Genomic DNA, 25,302 nt, shown 5'->3' with positions numbered 1-25,302 from the left:
AGTGTGATTAGTGTGCTTCTGGCATCTGAAGAGAGATAACCAGGCTTCCCAGCTTCTGGTTTCCACTCTGTAGGACACTGAATTACCAGTCACTGCGCTGTTTAACTGTGCTGGGGTTCTGCCTCCACAGACGCCTCAGGCACTGAGTTACAGACGGACAACATTCTCCTACTCCCTCCGCCAGTACATTACCGGTTGTCTGAAACACATGCTCCCGAGTTACTGAACACACCGTTAAAGGAAATAGATCATGGGTATTTTTGACCAGTTTGGCCCTTCTAAATATATTCACTTAAATATCCCCTCAGCCTCCTCTGTTAAAAGCAGCACCAAAACTGCGAGAGCTCTCTCGATGTGGCAAAATCTCAGGAGAAAGATTAACATTCCAGAGACTGGAGCAGTGTAGCTCCCTCTAACAGTGTAGTCCTCTCTAACAGTGTAGCTCCCTCTAACAGTGTAGCACCCTCTAACAGTGTAGCTCCCTCTAACAGTGTGGCCCTCTCTAACAGTGTAGCTCTCTCCAACAGTGTAGTCCTCTCTAACAGTGTAGCTCCCTCTAACAGTGTGGTCCTCTCTAACGGTGTAGCTCCCTCTAACAGGGTAGTTCCCACTAACAGTGTAGCCCTCTCTAATGTGTAGTCCTCTCTAACAATGTTGATTTACTAACACTGGAGCACTCTATAATCGTGCAGCACTCCCTAACAATGTAGAACATTCGAACTGAACAGCTCCCTCTAATTGTGGAGCACTCTCTAACTGTGTAGTTCCGCAGGCACGGTAGTGTAGTGGTTAGTGTAATGTTTTTTTCTTCTTCCCCTTTTCTTTGGAGCAGACTCGATGGGCCGAATGGCCTACTTCTGCTCCCTTGTGATCTTGTAATCTTTACAGCGTCAGCGATCCGGGTACAATACCGGCCACTGTCTGTAAGGAGTTGATACGTTCTGCCCGTGTCTGCATGGGTTTCCTCCGGGTGCTCCGGTTTCCTCCCACATTCCAAAGACGTACGAGTTAGGAAGTTATGGGCGTGCTATGTTGGCGCCGGAAGCGTGGCGACACTTGCGGGCTGCCCCCAGAACACTCTACGCAAAAAGATGTTTATCACTGTGTGTTTCTATGTACATATGACGAATAAAAATATCTCTTACCTCTTAACAATGTTACAGTGCAGCGTAACAGATCTAATGGTGTACCTTCTTGCATACTTTTGTGTAATTTATGTTTAATATTTTTATATTTATGCTATGTTTAATGTAATTTTTTCTTGTGTTGTGTATCTGATGCTATGAGTCTGTGATGCTGCTGCAAGTAAGTTTTTAATTACACCTGTGCACACATCGACTTGTGCAGGTGACAATGAACTCGACTTTAAATTTACCTTCACCCTGTAACAGTGTAGCCTTGGCTAACAGCATAGCTTCCCCGAACCGTGTAGGATTCTCTAAATGTGTAGCAACTCTGACAGTGCAGTACATCTAACAGTACAGCACTCTCCAAAAGTGTAGCATCTTCTAACAGTGTTGTACCATCCAATAGTGCAGAACCCTCGTAAAGTTTAGCGCTCTCTAACAATGTAGCTTGCCCTAACAGTGTTGCACTCTCTAAATGTGCAGCACTCTAAATGTTTAGATCCTTCGAGATTGTAGTCCTCCCGAACAGAACAGCTTCCTCCAACAGTGGACGTAGAGAGAATGTTCCCATCAGTGGGAGTGCCCATGATCCGAGGGCAAAGTCTCAGAATGAAGGGACGTCCCTTTAGAACTGAGATGAGGATGAATTTCTTCAGCCAGAGGGCAGTGAATCTGTGGAATTCTTTGCGGTGGAGGACTGTGGAGGCCATGTCGTTGGGTGGATTAAAGGCAGAGATTGACAGTTTGTTGATCGGTAAGGGGATGAAGGGTTGGGGAGAAGGTGGGAGAATGAAATTGAAAAAAAATCAGCCAGGATTGAACAAGAATCAGAATCAGGTTCATTATCACTGACGTATGTCCTGGAATTTGTTGTTTTGCGGCAGCAGTACAGTGCAAGGCATAAAGACATAAAAACTACTCTAATTTACAAAATTAAATAAATAGTGCAAAAGAGGAATAAAGAGGTAGTGTTCATGGGTTCATGGACCGTTCAGAAATCTGATGGCGGAGGGGAAGAAGCAGTTCCTGAAACGGTGAGTGTGGGTCTTCAGGCTCCTGTACCTCATCCCCGATGGTAGTAACGAGAAGAGGGCATGTTCCGGATGGTGATGGTCCTTAGTGATAATTGCTGCCTTCTTGAGGATGTCCTCGACGGTGGGGAGGGTTGTGCCGTGACGGAGATGGCTGAGTCCACAACCCTCTGCAGCCTCTTGCAATCCTGTGCATCGGAGCCTCCGTACCAGGCAGTGATGCAACCAGTCAGAATGTTCTCCACTGTACATCTATAGAAATTTGCAAGAGTCTTTGGTGACGTATCAAGTCTCCTCAAACTCCTAGTGAAGTAGAACCACTCGCATGCCTTCTTCATGATTGCATCAATATGTTGGGCTCAAGATAGATCCCCTGCGATGTTGACGCCCTGGACTTGACGCTGTTCACCCTTTACACCACTGACCCCTCAATGAGGACTGGTGTGTGTTCTCCTGACTTCCCCTTCCTGAAGTGCACAACCATTTCCTTGGTCTTGCTGACGTTGAGTGTGAGGTTGTTGCAACACCAGTCAACCAGCCGATCTACCTCACTCCTGTACACCTCCTTGTCACCATTTGAGATTCTGCCAACAACAGTGGTGCCATCGGCAAATTTATAGATGGCATTTAAACTGTGCCTAGCCACACAGTCACGAGTGTAGAGAGAGTAGAGCAAGGAACTAAACACGCATATTTGAGGTGAGCCTGTGTGGACTGTCAGTGGGAGATGATACTACGATTCATTCTGACTGTGGTCTCCCGATAAGGATGTTCAGGATCCAGTTTCAGAGAGAGGTACAGAGGCCCAGGTTTTTAAGCTTATTGATTAGTACTGAGGGGATGATGGTACTGAATGCCCAATTGTAATCGGTAAACAGCAGCCTGACATATGTTTTGCTGTTTGCTAGGTGCTCCAAAGCAGAATGGAGAGCGAGTGAGATTGCGTCCGCTGTGGACCTGTTGTGACAGTAGGCAAATTGTAGCACGTCATTCTAGCTATGACCAACCTCTCAAAGCACTTCATCACATTGGTGTGAGAGCTAATGGCACTCACATCTGCTGGATTGCTGCCTTTTTCAAGCAGGTGGGAACCTCTGACTGCAGCAGTGAGAGGTTGATGATGTCCTTGAACACTCCAGCTGGTTGGTCTGCACAGATTTTCAGTACCCTGCCAGGTACACCAGGGCCTGACGCCTTGCAGGGGTTCACGCTCTTGACGAATGTTCTGACATTGGCCTCCGAGACAGGGTTGCCAGATGCTGTGGGGATTCAGATTGAATGGCAGAGCAGACTCGATGGGCCAAATGGTCCCATTCTGCTCCTATATCTTATGGCCTTATGGTCTTAACAGTATAGCTCCTTCTGAGAGTGTAGCTCCTAACAGTGTACCAGTCTCTAACTGTCCTGCACTATTTAACAATGTCGAGCTCCCTCACAGTGTGGTTCCCTGTAACATTGTAGCCCATTGCAGTGTAGCTCTTTCTAACAGTGTACCAGTCGCTAATTGTCCTGCTCTCTCCAAAAATGTAGCACTCTCTAACAGTGTCACACCCTCGAACAGTTTACCACATTCTAACTGCCCTGCTCCATGTAACAGTGCTCTTTTATAATGTCTTAGAGCATCTACAGTGCCATCAACAGTGTTGCACACTTTAGAAGTGTCGACCACTCCAAATGTATAGCTCCCTCTGACAACGTCGCAGCCCAGATAGTGTAGCTTACACACATAAAACAGTACTCTCTTACAGTGCAGCACTCTCTAACAGCGCTGCTTTCTCTAACACTGTAGCACCACTGTCAGTGCAGCATTCTCGGACTGTGCAGCTCCCTCCGACAGTTTAGCTCCCTCCAACAGTGAAGCTCCCACTAACAGTGTAGCATTCTCCAACTGTCCTGCACTCTCCAAAAGTGTAGCACTCCTTAACAGTACAGCTCCCTCTAACACGTTGCACCCTCTAAGGGTGCAGCACCCCCTGACGGTGAGGCACTGTCTAAAAGTGTAGCCTTGTCTGACAGTGCAGCAGCCCGAATAGTGTAGCAGTCTCATAGAGTGCAGCACCTTCCAACTGTGTAGCACCTTCTCACAGTGGGGCTGGCTCTCACAGTGGGGCTTCCTGTCACAGTGTGGCTCCCATTCACAGTGGGGCTCCCTCCAACAGTGGGGCTCCTTCTCACAGTGGGACTCCGTCTCACAGTTGGGCTCCCTCTGACAGTAGAGCTCCCTCTAACTGGAGCTGCCTCTCACAGTGGGCTGCCTCTAAGAGTGGACTCCTTCTCACAGCGAAGATCCTTCTCACAGTGGAGCTCCCTCACACAGTAGAGATCCCTCTTACAGTGGAGCTGCTACTCACAGTGGGCTCTAACAGTGAACCCCTCTCACAATGGGGCTCCCTCTCACAGTGGAGCTCCCTCTAACAGTGCAGCTCGCTCTAACTGGAGCTATCTCTAACAGTGTAGATCCCTCTCACAGTGGGCTCCCTCTAACAGTGGAGCTCCTTCTCATACTGTGGCTCCCTCTCACGGTGGAACACCTTCTCAGTGGAGATCCCTCTCACAGTTTGGCTCCCTCCAACAGTGGAGTGCCCTTCAACAGTCGATCTCACTCCAACAGTGGAGATCCCTCTCACAATGGAGCTCCCTCTCACATTGTGCATAGAACACAGAACAGTACAGACCAGGAAAAGGTGATTCGCCCCACGATGTCTGTCGAAAAATGATGCCAAATTAAACTAAATCTCATCTGCCAGCACACAATCTGCATCACTCTATTGCCTGTATATTCATGTGTCTACATCACAGTGTCTTAGATGCCACTATTGTATCTGCATTTGTCTCTCCTCCCAGAAGCCTGGTGGAGGCATCTAACACTTCCTGTGTAAAAACCTTGACGCGCACATCTCCTTTCAAATTTCCCCCTCTCACCTTCAATGCCTGTCCTCCAATGCTTGACGTTTCCACCCTGGGTAAAAGATTCAAACTGTCTAGCCTACCTATGCCACACATAATATTATAAACTTCTATCAGGTCTCCCCTCAGCCTCTGACACTCCAGGGAAAACAAACCAAGTTTATCCAACCTCTCGTACCTCATACCCTATAATCCAGGCAGCATCTTGATGAACCTGTTCTGCACCCTCTCCAAAGCCTGCACACCCTTCCTGTAATAGGGCGACCAGAATTTCACACAGTACTTCAAGCATGGCCTAAAAAAAGTTTTACAAATTTGCAACGTGATTTCCTTACTCTTATACTCAGCAACCTGACCGATGAAGACAAGCATGCCATAGGCCTTCTTTGCCACCCTATCTGCTTCCGTTGCCAATTTCAGGAGCTATGGACTTGCACCCCAAAATAACTCTGTACATCAATGCTGTTAAAATTCCTGCCATTAACTGTAGAATTTGACCTTACATATGACTTCCAAAAATGCAACACCTCAAACTTGCTCGGATAAAACTCAATCTGCCATTTCTCTCTGTGAAAAAGTCTTGCCCGGCACATCTCCTTTAAACTACCCGCCCCCCCCCCCCGCCCACTTTAAATACATGTCATCTAATATTTGACATTGACCTCAAACTTGTTTGGATTAAATTCAATCTACCATTTCTCTCTGTGTAAAAGTCTTGCGCCACACATCTCCTTTAAGCTTTCCCCCTCTTACTTTAAATATATGTCATCTAATACTTGACATTGACCTCAAACTTGCTTGGATGAAACTCAATCTGCCATTTCTCTGCCCACATCTGTAACTGATCTACATTTTTCTGTATGCTTTGGCAGCCCTCGACACAGTCCACACTGCGATCAATCTTCGTGTTGCCTGCAAAGTTACGAACTCACCCATCCACATTTGCATCCAAATCATTGAGATATAGATACATATATAGATATATAGATATAGATATCTCACAAAACAACAGATGCCCAGCATAGATCCCTGTGGAACACCACAGGTCACAGATCTGCAGCCAGAATAATACCCCTCCACCACCACTCCGTTTCTTCTGTAAGCAAGACAATTCTGAATCCAAAATACAAAGACATGAGATGTTATATCTTTATTAGTCACATATACATTAAAACACACAGTGAAATGCATCTTCTGCGTAGAGTGTTCTGGGGGCAGCCCGCAAGTGTCGCCACGCTTCCGGTGTCAACATAGCATGCCCACAACCTCCTAACTCGTACGTCTTTGGAATGTGGGAGGAAACTGGAGCACCCGGAGGAAACCCACACAGACACGGGGAGAACATACAAACTCTTTACAGACAGTGGCTGGCAATGAACCTGGGTCTCTGGCGCTGTAGTAGCGTCACACTAACCGCTACACTACCTGACCCACACAAAGCGATGATGACTGTCCTTAATCAGGCCACGTTTTCCTAAATGCCTGTAAATCCTATTCCCAAGAATCTTCTCCATCAGCTTCCCTACCAATGACGTGAGACGCACGGGTCTATAATTTCCGGATTATCCCTATTTCCCTTCTTGAACAAAGGAACAACGTTGGCTACTCTCCTGTCCCCTGGGGCCCACCTGTTGCTACTGAGGATACAGAGGTCTTCTCAAGGCCCCGACAATCTCCTCACTTGCCTCTCTCAATAACCTGGATATATCCCATCAGGCCCTGGGATTTATCCAATGTGATACTGTACAAAAGACCCAGCACCACCTCTGTGTTCATCTCAAAATGCCCTAACACTGTGGCATGCCCTATATTGCTCTGACTGTCCTCCACGTCGTTTTCCTTGGTGAATGCTGATGAAAAGTACTCATTTAGTAGCTCTCCCACATCCTCTGACTCCAAGAATAAATTTCTTCGTTATCATTGAGTGGTCCTACCCACTCACAAGTTATGCCTGTATTTTTAATGTATGTATAAAATGCCTTGGAGTTCTCTTTGCCAAGCACCGTTCATGCTCCCCTGTCGTTACCCAGGTTCCATTACCCTGGCACCCTTGTCCCTCCTCCTTACTGGAACACGCCCGTCCTGAGCTGTGATCAGTTGGTCAGAGATGGACTTGTCCAATAACAGCTGCACCCAATTAATTCCCCCGGCTCCTGCCTAATAATGTCGTCATTTGCTCTCCCCCAATGTGGTACTTTTCCCGCAAGGTCCAGTCTTATCCTCATTGTTGGAGGAATTTTGGAGAACCTGCACCCTGAATCTGGCTTTGACCTGGGGCCCAGTCACCTTCTTAATTACGGCTCAGGTTGGGGAAGCACACAAAGAAAGTCTCTGGTGCGGCAGCGGTGAGCTTCTCGAAATAGTCGGATTATTCAGGCCCGGTTACAGTGTTACCCGGAGCACTTTTTGAGTGAGAGCTCCACGATACTCCACTGACCCAAATATCTTCCAGCAATTTATAGTACTCACATTACAATAGTTACAATGCAGATTTCACAATTTCATCAGTTACCCACTTCTCTTTGCAGCATTTGATCTTTGCTTTAGCTCTGCAGGGGTTGCCTCCAACTGCTTGGCAAATGGGACTTTACCTTCCTTTGCCAGACAGCAGCTTCCCCCATTCTCCCTGCAGTTGCGTGCTCTGGGTTATGGTCTTGTCCTTCTGTCGTGATTCAGCTTGTCTCACCATTAGTCGTCTTGCACATCAGCTGTATTCTAACCTGCATTTGTGTATCTCTGCTCCAGCCAGTGAGGCCCTGTATTCTAAACACTTCCCTGCTCTCAGGAATAGCTGGTTTCTTCTGTGACCTTTAAGCCACCTCCACTGTTGGCCTATTTTCCCACCATCCCTTTCTAATTTGTATGACAATTACTTGACAATATTACAAACTCTCCTTATTTTCTTATAATTCCCAGAGATTCCTTCAAAACATTCATAACTACCTTAAAACCCATGAGTCGTGATCACTGTTCCCAAAATGCTGTCTCAATGAAATGCCAGTCACCTGTCCAGGCACATTTCCCAAAACAAGGCCCACTCTGGTCTCTCCTGCAGTTGGCGATCCACGGACTGTTTCAAGAAACCCTCTTGAATGCATTGAAGAAATTCGTCCCCGTCTCGGCCTTTTGCATGAAGGAAGTCCCAGTCAATATCGCGGGAGTGACTCTCATCCACTACCACAACCCTGTTGCTTTTGCATCTTTCCATAGTCTGTCTACATATCTCCTGGGGACCATGGGAGGCCTATCGCATAACCCGATTAGAGTAATCGCAATCTTCTTATTTTTGAGCTGTACCCATCCTGCCTCTGTGGATGAACCTCCAGGAGGTCCTCTCACTCAAACAGTGGCGCACTCTCCCACAGTGCAAACACAATTTAACAATACAGCACTCTTAACAATGTAGCTCTTATTAACAGTTTCGCTACGATAAAAATAGTGCTCCCCCTCGAACAGTTCAGCTCCCTCCAACAGTGAAACATACTCTAAAAGTGTAGCACTTTCTAACAATGCAGCACTTTCTAACAAAGTTGCATTCTCTAACAGTGCAGCACCTTCTAACAATGTTGCATTCTCCAACACTGTGGCTCACACCAACAGTGCAGCACTCCCTCAGTGCTCTCCACAGCCCTGACTTCATTGAACGGCGGAGTGGGCTCAACACACGGGACAGGACAGGAGGAAGACCCCGTGTGTAGACGTGGAAGAGATGAGGGAGAAAGCAATCGGGGGGGGGGGTCTCATAAAGACAAGAGAGTCACTGGCAAATTGTGGAGGGAGTTCAGAGGCAGGGTCTTTGCCTAGGCAGCGGTGAGATTTTGGGAAATGGCAGACAGGTCCCGGGAACTGCATGAACACGGTGTGATGCAGGCGGGGATACAGAACGGGCATCAGGATCCCGTGCTGCACAGCTCAGTAGGTCCAGTCTGATCTGATCTGTGATTGCAAAGGAAATGTCCGGAGTGTTCCCCACCCTCTCAGCTCCAACTCCCTCTCCCTGAGGAAGGAAAGACATCCCACAGAACATAGGCGTCTGAATCCAGGGATGAGAGGGTTTCCTTTGACGAGGACGGGAGACCTATCCTCCGCTGGGTCCCGCTGGATTCTGACCGGGTGAACACTAAGGCTGCTGGCTTTGTTGGACGTTCCAGACCGGCGGGCACAGTGTGGACGCGAGGGACTTGGGACTGAGCTGGGGAGTGCCAGCCTCTGGAGATTCCCATCCTGGCGACATTCCAATGCATGGGAATATTCAAGATGAAACCTTTGCACACGATTTGGATGAAAGGTCGTGGGGATTATGTGGAAAATTGTTGAGATGGAGGATTACTCAAAAATGACCCTGACTCTCACAGCGAGCGGAAGGAACGGTCGCTGCTTTCGCGTTGTTGACTTGTTGTTATTCTTTGTGTTTTCCCAAAAAGGCTAACTCACAAACCCTCGCTGTCTGCGTTTCAGTTTGTCACACGGTGGAGGGAATCTGCAGGAAGGAGGGCTGCCTCAATGACGAGACGTATATACCCGGTGACTGCGATATCTTCGACTCCTGCTGCGTGAGAGGACCGATTCCATAGATACATGAAGACCCTGTAGGGTTTTCCAGTACCCAACGAACGGGCTCCCTACACCCCCAACCCCTGTTAGACTGCTGCCGGCCGCATGGAAATAAAACGTGTTGCATCGCGCACCCAGTGTGCTTGTCTTGTTTCCCGTTAGAGTTGGGGCGCTGGGTGTTGTCAGGGTGGGGAGGGATGAGGTGGTGGTGAACACGCAGCAGATGCCACCTCGGCCAGCAATGTGGGTACAGCCCAGGCACTGAGAGGCGCTGCGGGCACTAGGCCCGGGAGCCGCCGGACCCGGCACAGCGCCGGAGGCTGCAGATCGCCCAAGGATTGGCCCTGGACAGGCATGGGTGACGTCACCCTTGTCTTCTGATTGGTTCATCAAACACTGTCCCATCCTGTCTTCAGGTGGACACTGAACTCCGCTGAGGGGCTAAGCTGCTTCGGCAGGAGTGGTGGGTGCAGTTTCAGGCGGCGGGTGCTGGGTGCAGATTCGAGACGGGGGTCTGAGTGCAGGTTCGGGACCGGGGTTGTCTGAGCAGTTCGGAACGGGGTGGTGGGTGCAGGTTCGGGACGGGAGTGATGGGTGCAGTTCGGGACGGCGGTGGTGGGTACAGGTTCTGGACGGTGGTGGTTGGTGCAGGTTCGGGACGGGGTTGGTGGGTGCAGGTTCGGGCCGGGCCGGGGGTTGTGGGTGTAAGTTCCGGCCAGGGGTGCTGGGTGCAGGTTCGTGACGGGGGTGGTGGGTGCAGGTTCTGGACTGGGGTTGTGGGTGCACGTTCGGGATGGGGTGCTGGGTGCAGGTTCGTGATGGGGGTTGTGAGGGTTCGGGTTGCGGGTGCTGGATACAAGTTCGAGACGGGGATGCTAGGTGGAGGGTCGGGACGGGGGTGGTGGGTGCATGTTCTGGACGGGGGTCTGGGTCCAGGTTCGGGACCGGGGTGCTCTGTGCAGTTCGGGAAGGGGTGGTGGGTGCAGGTTCAGGACGGGAGTGGTGGGTGCAGTTTCGGCCGGGGGTGTTGGGTGGAGGTTCGGAACGGTGGTGCTTGGTGCAGGTTCGGGTAGGTGGTGGTGGGTGCAAGTTCGGCACGGTCTGGTGTTAATCCGGATTCCTGCTGGTTTGACCATATTTTCGCTTACCCCACCCTCAGGCGATCTATTTCCGATCCTCGGATACTGCCCACGATAAAAGACAGTTCAGGGGCCGGGTTGAGGGATCGTGTGGTAATCTCCTGCTGGCGTGAAGTCGATGATCTCAGGGTGAATATCTGTGCCTCAGGATGTCCCGTGTCCGAACAGGGGATCACCTCGCTGGTCAGGTGACATTACAACTCCCTCAGTTTTTATATGAGTGGGCTGATTTTTAAAGTGCATTTAAAAAGATTGCTTTAGGAAATTCAGTGAAGAAATGCCCGCGGTAAATCGTACCGGGCATAAGAACCAGGAGTAGGAATCGGCCAATCGGCCCTTCTAGCGTCTCCACAATTCCGGATGATCATCGTTGATCCATCTTGGCCTCAACAGCATCTCTGCTGTCGTTCTGTATTCCGAACTCGCGTGGTTTAAATGTCCGTGAGTCTCCGCCTTCCATGTCTCTGCCCTCACTGCTGTCTGGGGTAGAGAATCCCAAGGACTGGTTTATTATTGTCACCTACCGAGACAGAGTGAAAACTTTGTCTGTGTGACATCCAGACAGATTGTGCCGCACAGAAGTACATCGAGGTGGTGAAAAAGGAACAGAAGGCAGAATATCTACTGTTCCAGACACGTAGAAAGTGCGGTGCAGGTGGTCAAATAAAGTACACGGCCCTGTGAGAGAAGAAATCACTCCCCGGGTCCGTCTGAAGTAGAAGTCCCTTATTCTGAAACTCCGCCCCCTAGTTCTCGATACCTCGAGAAGGGGAAACATCCTCTCAACATCCACCCTGTCATCCCCACCGAGAATCTTTCAATGAGATCACGTCTCATTCCTTAATATTCTAACACCAAACAAACACGGCAAAACATGGCGCTGTTGTTGAAATTGAGCAAGATACAAATGGATATTGAACAGTTGATAAAAATGGGCAGAAGGGTGGCAGCTGGAATTAATCCAGGTAATTGAGAGGTGATGCATTTCACATGCAATAATAAGTGAACATCCACAATGAATAGTTGGTCCCGAGGGTGTCCCGAGGGACAGGACAACCTCGGTGTACAGGTCCAAGGATACCTGAAGATGGCTGCATGCTCTATACGTTGGTGAAGGTGTGTGGGAAACCAACATCCATGGCCAGGACATACAAAATAATGGTGAGGGTGTTCTGGTGCAGCTTTATAAACAGAGGTTAAGCCACAGCTGGAGTGCTGTCTGCAGTTCTGGAGGGACCTGAATGAGATTTACAGCATTCCATCCAGCCCCGGTGAGTTGTCCACCTTCTAACACACTAAGTGCCTCTGTCCCTTGTTTTATTCTACTCAAAATGTTATAGCTGCCTTCCTCAACTACCACCTTCTGAAAACATAAAGTTTTCATATGCCTCCTACAGAAGTTAACTATTTCGCCTCTAATGTGTTGTTCTTTCCCGTGTTATCTTCAACCAGTTATTATAAACATAATAAGTGAATAAAAGCCACTTCTTAGTGGTTTCTTTATCTGTGTGCGAGTTATTTTTATTTAAACTTAGAAAAAAAATAAAACCCTCGCTTCGTTTTCTTACTTTACCTTTTCTATTTTTGCCCCGGTAATTCCAAGCTCCCTGCGATGTTAAGCTGCAGATATCTGACCCTTTATCCAGCCGAGAGAAACAAAGGACTACAGATGTTGGGATCTAGATGAAAAGCATGAACATTGAATTCTCCCACTTTAGGTAATTCCCCCCCCCCCCCCCCGCCGTCCCCACACCACCCACACCACCATGCTTCTTCTCTTCTTCCCTTTCCCAGCCAATCTTTCCTTTTTCTACCTTTTTCTCTCTCCTTGCCTTTGAATTATCCCCTGGTAGATCTGCTCTCCCTTCTTCCCCCGCACCTACCTATCACCATCTCTTACCTGCATCTACCTATCGCCACCTTCTTCCCACCCTAACTCCCCTATTTTGTCCACCTATCACTTCTCTGCTTTTCCCTCCTATATATTGGGCTTCCCTTTTTCCTATCTGCAGTCCTGACAAGGGGTCCTGACGCGAAAATTTGATCGCCTTATTTTCTCCACGGATGCTGCCTGTCCTGCTGAGTTCCTGCAGCAGTATCGTGCTTTTCACCTTTATCCAGCCTACGGGGGCTCCAGGTTTGGCAGTCTCACCCTTTCACTTGGTGGGATTATGGTTACTCCCAACCGGTCCTTCTTGAACGCATCCAATTGGTCTGAAACTCATTTGAAGTTAAATGAGTTTACAGCCGACTTCTACTTTCAGTTGAACCGCACTGAGCCCAAGTTCGAACGTTTGTTCCGATTTAACTTTGTCCTTCTCTACACGGACGTATCCCAGTTATTTGTCACTGATATCATCACAATTCCTTCTCTGTTTTTTTGCATATGTCAGAACCAAACCCGAATCCTCTCCCACGCTGTCTTTGTATCCACCCACATTTCGGGCCAGACAACATCTGTGGTGAGAAACAGACTCAGTGTTTCAGGTCACCGCCCTTCCATCGGGATTAGGAAATGAGAAAACAAGAGTGTTTTCAGCTCTACGGGGTTGTGGGGGGTTGGGGGTGCAGAAGGGAAATAATGTCTGCTGTGGGCTGGAGATCAGGAGGGAGTGAATGACACGGGTGGTACTGTCCACTGTACCGGCTGGGAGCGGGACGGTGGCTTTTCACTGTCAGCTGATCTATCTGGAGGTGTAAACAAAGATAGATAGAGAGAGAGCGAGAGACAGAGGGAGAGAAAGCGCGAGAGAGAGAGCGGGGGGAACAATAGAGGATGGAGGAATATGACAACAATGTTAGAACTGAGATAAGGAACGATCTTATGGTGGAAATAACAAATGAAACAGAATCCCGGAAATACTCACCGGATCAGCCAGTATCTTTGGAGAGAAAACAATTGAGTTAACGTTACAGGTGGAAGACTTTACAAGAGAACCCGCCAATTCGATACAAACATAAAAATCTCAGTGTCGAGTCCCCAGGGCTGTGAAGTATCCGTCAGAAGATGACGTGCTGTTCCTCAAGCTAAACGGGGGCTTCATTGGACACAAACAGAGCGGTGTGTGTGGAGTGGGATGGAGGGCGAAAGTGACGGCTCAGCGCCAGCCAGTCCAATGGCGCAGATGCTTCTCCAAAGTGTTCACCCATGGTGTGGCCATGAATCGCTGCTTCACCCGGAAGGACTGTGTAGGTCCCTGAACGGTGGGAAAGAGCTAACAGGGCAGGCGTTGCCTCTCCTGCGGTTGCCGGGGATCCTGCTGTGAGAAGGGGAGTGGTGTTGGTGGAGATGGAAGAGTGAACGGGGAGTCGAGAAGGGAATGTTCTCTCTGAAATGCAACAAGGAGAAGGGAAGGCGAGACGCGTCCGCTGCGACTTCTTGTTGAGGCAGTGGGAATTGTGCAAATGGATCCACTGAATGTGGAGGCTCATTGAATGGAACAAGGGGAACTCTGTCCTTGTTCTGGCGAGCAGAATGGGAGAGCGAGCAGAAGTGTAGCAAGTAAAACAAAACTCCGGTTACCCGCTATCCTGCTGTTTGGATATCCCGAGGGTTTGGCATCTGTATCACCGGACCCTGGTTCCCCAACTCTCGGGGTTTTGTGGCCCGCGCTCACTTGATTCTCCAGAAGATTAATTCTACCACTGGGTGGCATTTTTAAAAAAGTGCATTAAAATTGTGTTGGTGCATTGATCAAGAGAACGTCCAACAAACGTTCTATCCTGACCTAAAGGGTAAAAGAGCAACCGGAGAGAACAGGATCCCACAAAGACCACGGTCGACTTCTCTGTGTGGAGCCGCAGGAGAAGGGCAATGTCCTCAGTGGATAACCTGTTTTTACAGTGGCGGAGGCGAGAGACATGAAGACCAGGGAACTCCTGAACGTTAATAGCAGTGTCCTGAGGACAGTCCATATCGCAGTAGAGGAGGTGCTGGACGTCCAGTAATTAAATGCCTCAACGAACCCCTTTTGCCCTCAAAACATCCATTTTCCTACATTTCTGCACATTCATGTGCCTATCAAGTGCCTCTTAAACACCTCTGTGGTACCTGTCTCCACCACCACACCTAGCAGCACATCCCAGGCACCCACCACTCTCTGTGTAAAAAGAAACTTGTACCGCACATTTCCTTTGAACTTAACCCCTCTCACCTTAAATGCATGACCTGTAGTATTAGATATTTCGTCGCTGGGTAAAAGATACCGGCTGTCTACTCTATCTAAGTATTTCGTAATCTTATAAACTTCTAAGGGTCAACCCTCAGCCTCAGCCGCTCCAGAGTAAAAAAACTCAAGGCTGTCTAACTCTCCATATAACACATGCCCGCTAGTCCAGGCAGCATCCTGCTAAACCTCTTCTTCACCCTCTTTAAAGCCTCCACATCCTTCCTGTAATGGGGCGACCAGAACTGAATGCAATACTGCGCATGCGGACTAACTAGAGCTTTATAAAACTGCAACATAACTTCCAGACTCCTTTACACAATGCCTTGAGTAATGAAGGCAGACATGCCACACACATTCTTTGCCACCCTGTCAATCTGTGCGGCTTCTTTCAGAGAGCTAAGGACTTGGAGCCTAAGATACCACGATACATTAACACTGTTAATGGTCTTGCAATTAACTGTTTACTCCCCCTTTACATTTGATCTCAAAAAGTGTAGAACCTCAAACCTGGCCGGGTTAAACTCCATCTGCAATTTCTCCAACCATATCTGCAACTGATCTATACCCTACTGTATCCTTCGGCAATCTTCTATAGCATCTACAACCCACCAACCTTTGTATTGTCTGTGAAATTATTTACTCACCCATCCACATTTTCATCCAGGTCAATTCTTATGCCACAATCATCAGAGGTCCCAGTACATATCCTTGCGGAACACCATTAGTCTCAGACCTCCAACTAGAATAAGTCCCATCAACCACTACTCTCTGTCTCCTAAGAGCAAATCAGTTCTGGATCCAATCGGACAATTCACCGTGGATCCAATGCATCTTAATCATCTGGATGAGCCCTCCATGAGGGACCTTGTCAAACACATTACTAAAATCCACGGAGACAACGTCCACAGCTCTACCTTCATCAATCACCTTCGTCACCTCCTCGAAAAACCCAATTTAGTTAGTAAGGACGTGACCTTATCTGCACAGAGACATGCTAATTAGGCAATGGTTTTCTAAATGATCATAAATTCTGTCCGTAATAATCCTCTCCAATAGCTCCCCTGCCATTTGACGTGAGACTCACCGGTCTATAGTTTCCAGGATTATCTCCATTTCCTTTCTTGAATAACAGAACAACATTGGCTACTCACCAGTCCTCTGGGACATCGCCTGTGGCTAGGGAGGACACAAAGATCTCGGTCAAGGCTCCAGCAATCTCATCTCCTGCGTCTCCCATTAGGCGCCGGGGAATTATCCACCTTAATGTTCTTCTAGAGCCCCATCGCTCCTTCTTTATTTACCTGATAATGCCCGAGCAGGTTTGCGCACTCCACACGGATCTTACTGTCCTCCACGTCCTTCCTCTTGGTAAATACCGACCAAAGTTCTCGGTTAGGATCTCGCCCACGTTATTCCCGTCCAAACACATGTTCCTTCGTTTATACTTGAGTGGTCCAATCCTCTCACTAGTTATCCTCTTACTCTTGATGTATGTACACAATGCCTTGGGATTCTGCTTAATCCTACTTGCCAAGGATTTTTTGTATTCTCCCGCTGAAAGGTCAGTAACCTGGACAGGCTCATTTCCCAATATCAGTTTCGGTCCGGCCCCTGCTCTAGTTGGACTATCTAAATACTGATTTATGAAGCCCTCTTGGGTGGATCTAACAACTTCTGCCCCGTCTAAACTTCTTTGACTAAGGAGGTCCCAGTCCATATTGGGGAAGTTGAAGAGACCCTCAACAACCACCCTGAAGTTTTTATATCTTTCCCAAATCTGCCGACATATCTGTCCCTCAATTACCCGGGTGGCCTGTCGTATTATCGCATCAGAGTGATTGCACCTTCCTTATTTTTGAGTTCTAACCATATAGACTCGGTGGATGAGCCCTCCATTAAGTCCCCTCTGAATACAGCTGTGATGACCTTGGAGCCACCTCTCAGTCAAGGCGAGATCTGATGATGGAATATTGCCTTCAGTGAAGCTGCACAGATTATGGCCGCCTGAGGCAAAGGGCGTTGGAATATGAAGTCCTCCATCCTTTTATGAAACCCATAGTCGACTGTGAACCGTATTTCCCTGTGTGTTCCACACACCTGAAGCAGCTCTGAGGCTGTGTCTGCAAAACGATTCAAAACCAAATTGCCGGGAAGCCGGAGAGAAGCTTCCCAGGGCAATATCCCCGGCACCGAGCCCCTGATTATCACATTGCCTTCACTGAATAAGCGACCTCGGGGCCCACAGAACCAGAGCAGAAGCGGGTCACCAAAGATCTCGAGGAACACCTTCAGGAGAGATCATATATAATACGGGTAACAATAGAATGTACAAACAAATTTGCTGTTGAACAAATACGCGCTAGAAGGGCCTAAGGTGGGGTTTATGAGCGAGTTCGGTGACAGGGAACCGTGCTGCGAGAGCATTCCCACTGCCTTAGCCGGAGACTGACGGAACTGGCGGCGCCAGATGAATATCTCCACTTATTTGTGAAGCGACCGTGACTGCGTCAATCATTCTGCCACACTCGCTAGAGAGCGGATCGTTTTATAAAAGGGGCTATGCGAACATACCTAAACAGCGGTTCACTCGGAACCCAGGAACGGGGACACCATCCGCCAGCTCTGGAGAAGATGGTCCCACTCGCCATTCTGCTGGCGAAATACATTTCTTACCCTCTCCTCGCAAGCTCTGTCCTTCCCCGTCTATTTCGCTGACCGTGCTGAATTCTATGCCAGTCAGACGTATTTTAGTGGCCAATGGGGCTTGCAGAGGGCTGCGGGTCGACAGCTGTCAGGATCAGAGTGACTGGAGCTGGAGAACGGAGGAAAGCCCATTGTATTACCCCTCACTGTATCAATCTCCTTCATGCTGCTGTGGGTGACGTCAGTGGTGACGTTTACAATGACGGGTTGTCAGGTACTCTTCATAAAGCTGGGTACTCAAACGTTGTCTATATCGTCACAGAAACGGAATATTTCTGCTCAGACACACGTATTTATGAAGCCACTCGACAAAAATACAGGAAGGAGCTCAATAATATGCTGAAATATCCCTGCATAATTTTTCTCAAATTAAGGAAACAATGAGACAAACTGTGGCCAATCCAAGGTCTCCTCTCCAAACTATATCAGTATTTCACTCACTATGGTTTGTTTCATGTTGAGCTCAGCGATTTCTTTCGGATTGATGTAAAACTTCAATAAAACCTTATCACACTCATCGTTATTTTCCATGTCCGTCAGGGGAAGAGGAAAGTGAGTGTGGGCAATTGATGGAAGTGAAGTGGGAGCTCAGAGAGTCATTCACAATGAACAGAGAAAGTCCGGGGATGAGATCCCCATCTCCAATCTCCCAACACACATTGTAACTTGCATAAAAGTTGGTAAAGCTGTAAATTCCCCACGGCCGTGAAGTGTGTGCGGAGAGCTTAAAAATAGTGAATGCTAATCCTCAGGAAACATTTCCACCAATTTATATCTCTATTTGAGCTTCCACCTACCCTTCTACGTTGCAGCAATGTTGTAACATCCGGCGAGATGCAAGGAACAGTGAAGAAAGGCAATGGGACATTGTCCTTTACTACAAGAGGGTTCTGCAATAAAGGTCATCCTATTCCCACAACTATATAGAAATCCGGCGAGACAGCATATGCAGGGATTACACAGATCTGACATCCACACCGAGGAAGCTACCTATGGGCAATAGAGGGAGCGAAGCAATCGTTCGCCAGATTGATCTGATTCCAAAGTACAAAGTCATTGAAAATCCGTATGTACTTCATGTACTAGTTCCCCATTATACACCCCTGGTGAAGCAGGACAATCAAATATACGAAACACAACATCATTCTTTCTGTGAAAGAACATACCCATCAGATCACCTGCACGGGTTCCCCTATACGATGAGATGGACTCTGACCTTGAACTTTATTGCACTGAACTTTCTCTATAGCTGTGACACTTTACTCTGTACTGTTGTTTTTACCCTGTACTACATCAATGCTCTCTGTACTAACTCAATATAAATGCACTGTGTAATGAATTGACCTGTACGATCGGTATGCAAGACCATTTTTTCACTGTACCTCGGTAAAAATGACAATAATAAACCAATACCAATACCACAACTCCCTTCTCTCTGGTCTGCATTCACGAAGGAGAAGGACGGGGGAAAAATGAGATTGGGGAGGGGTAAGTTGATGTTCTGGAACATGGCAGTACTAAGGTGGAAGTGATGTTGGATTTGTTGGAACTCATAACGATTGACAAATCCGCAGGGCGGGCGCGTCTCACTAAGTGTAGCGGAATTATTGTAGGAAATTCCAAAGGACAGGGTTTATGTCCATTTGGAAAGCTGGAGTGATTGGTTTTGCATGGCATCGTGCGACAGAAATCCTGCCTCACCAAAGTGACTGAGTTTTCTGAGGAGGCAACTGAAGGGATTGATGAAGGTAGGGAAATAGATGCAGTTTATATGCTGGTAACCAACAGCTGGAGGAACACAATGGGTCCAGCAGTGGCGGTGAAGGCAAAGGCAGCGTCGAGGTTTCGGGTCAAAACCTTCCATCACAACCGAGACTGTAGCGGGGTGGCCAGTACAGAGAGAGGCAGGGCCTGGTTGGATGCGGGCGATATACAGGTGGAGCCAGCTGAGGAGAAAGGGCAGGGGGTTTGTTCAGACACAGAGGCAGGTGGGAATAGACAAGGAAATACTATTTTTACAGATGGAGCCACGCGGAAGAGGGGAGGTGGGAGGTGGAGACGGATGCTGGAAGATTATAAGCAGAACCAGGTAAGGAGCGATAATGGCAGATGAAACCGGACGGGGAGGGGATAGGAAGGGGATGTGAAAGGAGAAGAATCCCAGGCTGATAGGTGCGTGGGTGGTGGGAAGATGGAACCACGTGGGGCAGAGAGATGAACGTAGGTAACGGCGGAGGGGGTGGAAAAGGTGAAAAAAGGCAGAGTGAATCCAAGTAGAACAGTAGGAGTTGGCAAGGAACAGTGGGGGTGTGGGTTTCCTGAAACTGGAGGATTGCATTTCATCTCATTGGGTCGTGGGCTGATGAAGTGGGAAATGATGTGTTCTTCATTCAGTTTTCATGATGGCCTCACCGTGCAATGGGGAAGGCCGAGAACTGGTGGGCCGGTGAGGGAACGGGAGGGGGAGTCGAAATAACCTGCACCCAGAAGCACTGCGGACAGAATGCAGACGGCTCCCAGAACGGAGATACCGGAGACCGCAGGCGCTGAAGTCCGCATCAAGAAACAAACCGGCAGAGGAATGGAGGAATTCAGCGGTCAGTCAGCGTCTGCGGAGAGGAAAAGACAGTGCACACTTCGCGTGGTGACTCTTCATCTAGTCTGAATGATTAGCTGGGAGACAGCGTGTGGGAAGATGTGAGAGGGAGGGGTGTACAAGAGGACAAGAGGCGGGAAGGAATAGGAGGATCCAAGTGAGGAGTGGTCAGAGGCAGGTGGAAGAAGGAAGGGCGGACATAGACAGAGCAAGGGAGGCACCAAATGGCTTCAAACGATGGAATCTGATAGAAAAGGGAGCATGGAAACAAAGAAGGGCGGTTGGGTGCGCTGACGGGGAGAGTTTGGGGAGGGCGCCCGGAGGGAGGAGTGTGTGGGTGATCGACAGATGGAGTGGGTGGACGAGGGACAAGCAATTCGGTGATCGGCGTGTGTGTGCGTGCGTGCGTGCGTGTGTGTGTTTGCGTGTGTGTGTGTGCGCGCGTGCGTGTGTGTGCGCGCGCGTGGGCGCGCGTGTTTGTGTGCGTGCGTGTGTGCGTGCGTGTGCGTGCGTGCGTGCGTGCGTGCGTGTGTGTGTGTGTGTGTGTGAATCTGTACAGATCAGAAGAAGAAAGAGGGTCCCTCAAATTGGGGAATTTAGTTTCCTGCGTCAGGATGTAGACGACCCACACGGGACATGAGGTGTTGCTCCTTAACTTAGGCTTTGGCCTCGCTCATGCAGTGGAGGAGGCCGAGGAACAACAGGTCGCTATGGGAATGGGAAGTGGCATTAAAATGGCTTGTAACCAAGAGCTTCAGTTGACAATGGCGGATGGAGCGCAGGTGCCCGGCTAAGCGGTCGCCCAGCCTGCGCTCCGACTCACCCTTGTAGAGGAAACCACATTGACAGCACGAATAGAACAATCAATGCAAACTAACCTTGTTTGTTGGCGCCTCGGCTCGGGTAAAGCAGTCAGAGTTTGCTGTAGTTCCATGGTGTAATGGTGAGCACTCTGGACTCTGAATCTAGCTGTCCAAGTTCAAATCTCGGTGGAACCTGTTTGCTGTCAAGTGCTGTGCCGCCCTTGCGGATGCATGCAGAGGTTGTTCCTGCGAGCTTTTGATGAACCAAAGCAGCCGTCTGAGCTTTCCACGCGATTCATTTCATTCAAGGTCTCAGTCCAACTCCATCGGTCCTGAAATAGTTCCATTCTTGCCTGAGGTCGTTCATCTTTGGTTTGAAAGTTATTCCCGCCCGGTGACAAACCCCTTCAGCTGCAACGAGAAGATCTGATGGTGGAGGGAGACATAGGGAGGGTATCCGGTATCATCTGATGATCTGTGTGCTTCATTTTGTATTAAAGCTGCATCACTTTCTCCCGTGAACAACAAGTAGAGCACCCTGTTAGTTCTGTGCCTTTACTATTTACTCATATATACCATGTATTTTTTTTTCTCTACAGGCTTGGAATTGCCTGTCTGCCGTGATACATCTGAATGCATTTTTCCAATAGATCGCTGCCAACTCGTCCCTCACACCTGTGTAGTTTCCTTTGTGCAAACCCCTGCCCATTCCGATAAGGGTCGGGCTGAGGGACGGGCGAACACAGGACGCCAAAGGAGGGAGTGAAGAGAACGGGAACCTGTTGGCCTAGGGCCAGGACCGCAACGAGTGGCTTTCAGTGACGTGCACAAGGACGCCGAACTCCGTTTGAGCATAACAAATCTCCACCTGTCAACATTGATAAAGTGCAGCTGTCTACCTTTTGTTTACTAGGCTGGGTCGTCTTTCGTTTCTACACGTGACATTGTATCTTCCATCTCCTCTCACATCCCACTCACTTCCCTGTAACCTTTCCTTCCGCCCCCCAGTGACACCGCCCAGCTTAGTGTCAAAAGCCACAGGGAAATGTGATAGGAGACAAACCGCTGATGAAGATTGTAAATATCTGGGACCCACATTCCTGCGACATTCCTCTGAACACAACATCCAAACCTAAGAAAGACTCGTTTATTTCCATTTTATTCCTTTCTCTTAATGAAGTCTAATTATCTGACCTCATAAGTGCAACACGTGCCCCGACACCACCTCCATCCAGGTACCCAAACGGTCCGTTCAGCTGAGAGAGAAATTCACCTGCATCTCCCTTAATATCACCCTCTGCATTCGATGCTCAAATTATGGCCTCCTCTACATTAGTAACACCAAAGGCAGACCAGGACACCGTTTCACAGAACACCTGCGCTCCGTCCGTAACCGCGACCACGTCTCCCCGTTGCCAGTCACGAACTCCCCCTCCCACACTATCACAGATATGTCATTCCTCGGCCTCCTCCACTGCCGGGAGAAATCCAGGCGAAAACTGGAGGAAGAGCATCTCATTTTCCGTCTTGGATCCCTGTAGCCTCAAGACATCAATATTGAATTCTCCCCCTTTAATTAATTCCAACCCACCTATCCCACCCCGGCCCCCACCATGCTTCTTTCTCTTATTCCATTTCCTAGCGTATCTCTTTTTTCTACCGTTTTTCTCTCCTCAACTTTCAACAATCTCCCAGTAGATCTGCTATCCCCTCCTCCTGCACACCTGGCTATCACCATCTCTTCCCTGCATCCACGAATCACCACCTTTTGACCACCACGCCCCCCTTTTCAGTATTAACCGCTCTGCTTCTCCCACCTATATATTGGGATTCCTCTTTTCCAATCTGCAATCCTGAAGAAGGGTCGTGACCCGAAAAGTTAACCGCATGCTTTTCTCCACGGAAGCTGCCTAGCCTGCTGAGTTGCTCCAGCATGATAGTGCATTTCAGATCACCTCAAATCCCATGTGTTCCAACATTATTGGCCAACCATTCGTGCGGGACCTCATTCATACTCTTCTCAAAGTCCACCGATTTTGCCTGATATATTCCACCGTCACATTCTCAAACACCTTCAATAGAATAGTCAAATATGACTTATCCTTCGCAATGCCACGACGACACCATTTTCTGCAAGGAATTCTGTATCCATTGTTGATGGTGGCCGCCTTCGTTGTCCAGGAAAGGACGTGAAGAGATTCGGCTGGTAGTTTCCTGTTATCCCTTTCTCCTTTCTTAAATAGCGCGGTCACATTTAGAGGACTGCAGACTGCCGGGGCCATGGAACTGAGAAGGAAAGTACTAAGAGCATTCACAATGTGTTCAAGAGTAGTTATGGGGATAAGGAGGCGGGGTTCAGGCAGAAGTGGCGGATCTGCCTTGTATTGCCAAGTGTGCTCCCCATCACATCACGGAAACGGACATTACTCTCAATCAAGTTGCTTCCCTCCGTCTCTTCCATCATTGGATCATCTCAGGACGGCTTGGCGCTGCGTGTCACCGGGAGAAAACTCCTTTCAAGTTAAGAAAGTACAACCTAGTCAAAGAAGGAAAACACGTCAAGACAGACGGACGAAGACATTGACTGATGTGATTCATAAGCTCGTTGATATTAGGTTCAGGCGAAGAGAACGAAGAGTGAGACGAGGAAAATATTGCGCGGAATAAATCAGGAATGCTGTGCGTGTGATGTGGCGAAGGCAGTTACCGTTGTGGCCCCCGAGGGGGAATTGGTCGAAACAATGGGGAAGAAAGCTCTGTGAGGCGACAAAGAATGGAGAGGAGTAAACGGTAATTTATTCTTATACATAGCCGACGGGGATACGATGGACCGTACGTGCTGCCTCTGTGCTGCAATCATTCCTTGATTCTAGGGATCATGCCCGAGAACTCAAAATTGCCAAGGTACGCTCAGTAAAATACCATGTTTCACACAGACCGATTCCACCGACAGCAAGTCCGGCTTCTGATTTGACAGCACAAACGACAGGCTGGGGACATTGAGGAACATGGCGACTAAAGAGTGACATCTTTTTGCTGCCAGAAAGACCCGTCTTTTAACTTGCATGCCGTACATTTATCGACAGCGGAATCTGCAGCAGTGAGGTTCCACCGAGATTCGAACTCGGATCGCTGGATTCAAAGTCCGGAGTGCTGACCATTACACCATGGAACCTGCACAGCCTATGTCACTCCACCTCCCCACCATCAGACCGTTTTATTCCAGCACTAGTCACCGGGTGTAAAGTTGTTTCAAGCCAAGAATGACCGACCTCAGCCAAGAAGGGAACGTTGGACTGAGACCTTGAATGAGAAGAATTTTAGGGAAAGCTGAGATGGCTGCATTGGTTGATGAAAAGTTTGGAGGCAAAACCAACAGCGGGAGGGAATCAGTGTGTCCAACAGAGGCTGTGGAGGCAAAGGCATCGTCGAGGTTTCGTGTCTAGACCTTGCATATGAATCGAGACTGCAGAGGAGTAGGCAGTACAGAGAGTGGCAGGACCTGTAGGTGACATGAGGAACCCGGTTCTATGGAGGGTGATGTCCGGATGGAGCCAGATGAGGGGGAAAGGAAGGGGGTTTGTTCAGACACAGAGGATGGTGGGAACAGACAACCAAATACTATTTTTGCAGATGGAGCCACATGGTGGAGGGGAGGTGGAAGGTGGAGACGGAGGTTGGAAGGGGATAAGTGGGACCAGGTAAGGAGGGATAGTGGCAGATGGAAGTAGACGGGGAGCGGATAGAAAAGGGAGGTGAATGGGGAAGAGTCCCAGGTGGATAGGTGCGTGGGTGGTGTGCAGATGGGACCAGGTGGAGCAGTTTAATGAACGAATGTAACTGCGGAGGGTGTGAAAAACGTGAACAAAGGCGGATATAATTCAGGTGTATCAGTAGGAGTTGGCAAGGAGAGTGAGGGTGTGGGTTTCCTGAGTGGAGAATTGAAATTCAACTCATTGGGTTGTGGGCTGATGAACTGTGAAATGATGCCTTCTTCATTCAATTTTGATGGAGGTCTCAGCATTCAGTGAGGAAGGCTGAAGACGGGTAAGACGGTGAGGGTACGGGAGGGGGAGTCGAAATGACCTGCACCCGGAAGCTCTGCGGACAGAACGTAGACGGTTCTTTGAACGGAGACACCGGAGACCGCAGACGCTGGAGTCCGGATCAAGAAACAAACCGGCCAAGGAACGGAGGAATTCAGCGGTCAGTCAGCGTCTGTGTGAAGAGGTGAGAGGGACGGGTGGACAGGAGGTCGTAAGGTATAGGAGGA

General features: G+C 48.9%; 1 non-coding gene across 1 annotated transcript; it reads right to left on the bottom strand.

Moving 5' to 3' along the window:
- Positions 1–24,132: 24,132 nt before the first annotated feature.
- Positions 24,133–24,204, bottom strand: trnaq-uug (transfer RNA glutamine (anticodon UUG)). Its single transcript has one exon. It is a non-coding gene; the product is annotated as a tRNA-Gln (tRNA).
- Between the last annotated feature and the right edge of the window lie 1,098 nt (positions 24,205–25,302).

The sequence above is a fragment of the Pristis pectinata genome, chromosome 37, assembly GCF_009764475.1.
Source record: "Pristis pectinata isolate sPriPec2 chromosome 37, sPriPec2.1.pri, whole genome shotgun sequence".
Lineage (NCBI taxonomy): Eukaryota > Metazoa > Chordata > Chondrichthyes > Rhinopristiformes > Pristidae > Pristis > Pristis pectinata.
This window is presented reverse-complemented; position numbering and strand designations above follow the sequence as displayed.